This window comes from Homalodisca vitripennis, chromosome 7 (genome assembly GCF_021130785.1).
Source record: "Homalodisca vitripennis isolate AUS2020 chromosome 7, UT_GWSS_2.1, whole genome shotgun sequence".
NCBI classification, from domain to species: domain Eukaryota; kingdom Metazoa; phylum Arthropoda; class Insecta; order Hemiptera; family Cicadellidae; genus Homalodisca; species Homalodisca vitripennis.
In genome coordinates this window covers 24,920,730-24,924,917 of record NC_060213.1, presented here as the reverse complement: position 1 = coordinate 24,924,917, position 4,188 = coordinate 24,920,730, and positions in this window count along the sequence as shown.

Here is a 4,188-nt window from a genome sequence, read left to right as displayed (position 1 = left end):
GATTGTGTTATACTTACAATACCTTAACCCACAGTTAATTGTTCTTGGAGAAAGATCGTTAATTTGTTTTTCTCTGAACCATCCGTCAACCTTAAATTGGTAAGACTTACTTTTATTGAAGTCAAATTGTATAAAATTACAAAAGCCAATTAGTTTACTATCAATGCACTATCCCAGGCTTTAAATTCAAATTCCTGCATCCATTTTCCCACACTCACTTAGTCCTATTTAAAATGTTCTCCATTTAGTTCTTTGCCTTAAGGTGCGGCTATAGTGAAACGACTTTGAGTTCTAACTTGTTAAAATAAAAAGCTCTTTTACATACTTATTATTTATTATAGAATTATGGGGGTGGAATATAATTAATGTGCATCTAATGGTTTTCAAGTTTTTCTTGTAACAATTATACTTTTCGTATATATAAACAAAGAAAAGAGTAACCAATTTGTACTGTTGTGAAAAGAAAAGTTTAGATGTGTATTAATCATGTCTTTAAAATAGACACTTCTCACAATTCAAAGGAAAATATTGTAGTAAAAGGTACAGCGCTGTTTGTATGAGATTAAAATCTAGATGGCCACCAGTACAACCAAATTCATCATTGGTAATTGGTTATTTAAAAGGATTACAACAGGGTTTGAGCTGCAATCAAATTTTGCGGAACGAGCCGAGAAAATGCGACACTGTTGAGATAAGCTCTTGCAAAATTGCGACGAAAGCGAGAAAGATCAACTGACCATGAAATATATATATAGAATTTTGAAAATCAGTTTACAGCGATACAAATATTCTTTTTCAGTGATACTAAGATCATATATTTTCTCATCTCATATTTCTCAAAACTTTTGTGATGTGCCTGAAGAAGATAGCCTTGCTATCGAAAGGCCTCACAAAAAATAAAAGTATTAAATATTGGTTTTATGTTTTAATGTAATTAAGTTAACAGTAACCAATATTAGCTCCATCTACAGCAGATCAAGCAACGTAGAGCGTGGCCGCTGCTTGGATAGGTGACCGCTGAGCAATCCTGTCCTTGCAAACGGCCCGCCTGCCCGGCCATTGGTGGTGGTTCGGAAGTCACCTTTAAGCCGGTGGTCCCCAGGTTAAGTGTTAGAGAGGGCTTCTTAGCCCTAACTTCGCCTGGTAAAATAAGACATTCTTAACTTAACTTAATTTCATATATATATATATATATATAGTATTAGATAGGCATTGTCACCACCGTTCGACAAACTATCTGTTTGGAAAATGCCTGCCTACTCTCAGATCAAAAAGAATAGATATCCGAGTTTGAATGTTAACTACAAACTAACTAATAGAGCTAAAATTATGGGAGTTACGCTAAACTTAAGCTTGTTTATTTCTGCGTCCAAATGTTTAAAGCAAATTATTTACAAACAACAACCAAGTTTTGTACTTGTAACAATGAAAAAGGTACCAGTTTTGGTGCTTTACTACTAAACTGCAATTTTGAAAGTCAAATTATTCATTGTTACACCTGCCATTGGAGGCCCAAAGCTCGTAAGAGATAGCTGATGGTAAATGATCCAATATAGCCTATTAAAACAACATAATTTACTACAACTTCCTCTTGTACTTAAGGGCGCAATGGACCACGCACAATCGTTGCAACATCACCCTCGACGACCTCACGGTTCACTCATTCCGAGTAGGCGCCAGCCGCGACAAATGAACAAAATCTGTTTAATTAAGTTAAAGTGCTGTTAAAACCATATCATTCAAAAATTCTAAATTACAATCTCTAAGTTAGTACTATTTTACAAATCTTGTTTAAAACTTTGGTCTTCATAGGATTACAAGTTTTCCTGCTTATGATTGTTCAAAATTGTAGTCTTGTTGAAAAGCGCCAAAAGAGGTACAATTTTTTTCGTTCTTACTTACATAAAACCTAAATTTAATGTTTGTAAACAATTTGATTTATTTCTAGACGCAAAAATAAACAAGCTACATTTTGATTTAACTCACGTGATTTTCACTCAACTTGTTAGTTTGTGGTCAACGTTCAAACAAGGTTATCTGTACTTATTGATGCGAGAATAGTTTCCAATGAAAACCCATGCTTGTTGCTATAACAGCGGTTCTAATACTGATACTACAGCGCCATGGCTGACACTCCCAAATGTCTTTTCTTGGTGTCTGTAACTAGTACTGAAGATTTGAGGTTATGTTATAGTCAGATTATATTTTGAAATGTCAGACCTGACTGAAAGGTTAAGCATAACTAATATAAGTAATTTGTTAATGAAGTCTGTTGAAGGCACTAATAGAAAGGTTCATTTCAATGATGATTAAACATGGTGTTTCCAAAATAAAGAAGTCAATAGTTTGAATGATGTTAGTAGAGCCTAGTAGTTTTTTTTTAAGATATACTGATGTTAAAAGTGACTTGTTTTATAAAAATAACCATACCACTTAATTTTATTTTGTATATTATACTGAGAAAAGACCTTTTTTTTGTATGTTTTTACAATAAATTAAAGATTTTATTTTCTAACTATACTGCTTTTAATATAACAGAAAAAAATCATTCAATTATTTAGGTTTTAAATATTTTAACAATAGTATATTTATTAATGTAAATATTGGTTCTGGAGACTGAAGACAATTTGAGAACAGATGCCTGCTTTCCTCTTCAGCGTCAAAATCCAAAACATACAGTTAAGCATACGTACAAGTTTATAAATTGAGAAACAAGAATGGCACTGAACACGCCAAGTTAAGCTTAAGAACGCAACAATTGCATGTCAAGACTTCCATATCCTCCTGATACTGAATACAAAAAAAAAGACCTTTAGAGAAGATTGCAGGTCTCTAATCGAGAGGACACGTGTTCAATTTTCGGAGAGGTCAATAAATGGGTTTTAACCGTTTTGCCGTAAAAACTTTTGTACAGTCAAAAATATAAAGGAAATAGAAAATCCCTTTAAAAAATCACTGCACAACACAAAGGGTACTGTGCAAACTCTACAAGCTAGAGGAGACTGATCAGCAAATCACATCTCTATGCAGCACACCCGCACAATGGTGATCACGAGATAACCAGATCAAGCAACGTCGAGCATGGGTGCCGCTTGGGTGGGTGACTGCTGAGCGATCCTATCCTTCCAAGAGGCCCGCCTGACCGGTCATTGGTGGTGTTTCGGAAGTCACCTATTAAGCTGTTGGTCCCCAGTTAAGTGTTAGAGAAGGCTTTTTAGCCCTAACTTCACCTGGTGAAATAAGACATCTTTATTTTTTTTTTTACTTTTACCCTTCACCTTCAAGCATGAGCAGGATATCTGTGGACGTCTTCGTCCTTTCTTCCTATCCCTTTATTTTTGTTAATCACAAGGTCATCATATTTGTCGAACTTTGCGGATGAGATTTCCTCAATTTGTATGATTTGATTAAGTATTATTTTCAATTCCTGTTTCAGCACTGGGAGTTTATGTGATTTCAATAGAATTTTTATATACCAATTAAGCCACTAATTTCAACTCATAGCTGCATAATTCAAAATGTTTGATTGTTTTAATTTGTGATTGACCTCTATATAATTCAAGCTCCACTGTATTTATTTTAATGGTAGCTATTTTGGTATTATCATAAATACTACTAGTAGTAAAAAAGTTAAAGCTAACCTTCATGAGCGCTCACGTGATTTGAGCTTAAATTTAGATTCTATCTCATGGGAAGTTTTTCTTATTTCGTCAGAAGTGCGGGGTGACGCCACCGAAGCCTGCACTGATAACCGGGGGGGTTTTCATTCAGTGTAAATACAGACATAGCTGATATGTACAAACACTTCATGAATTTATTTAATTGTTATTACAAAATAGCCATTCAAGACTTACATGCAGAAATAAATGGAATACTCGTGTTAAAATCTAATGGATGGTAATTTCTAAATTCAAAGAGAAATGTTCTGAATGGAAAATAAAACAATTTGAAGAGAGAAAAAGATTCTAAGATACTAAGTCAGAATGGTCTTTTAACTCTGGAAGCACTTGCAAAAATAAATCTAAAGACAGTAAAAACACAGAGTAAAAATAAATTATCATAGTCCTTTATAAATAATAATGTGCTTGGAAACGTAATTTCTAATTTAATTTACCTAAGTTATAATATTCTTAATTCATTCAGACATGGGAGAATTTACTACTTTTTGATAGGAATGTAAATCATGTA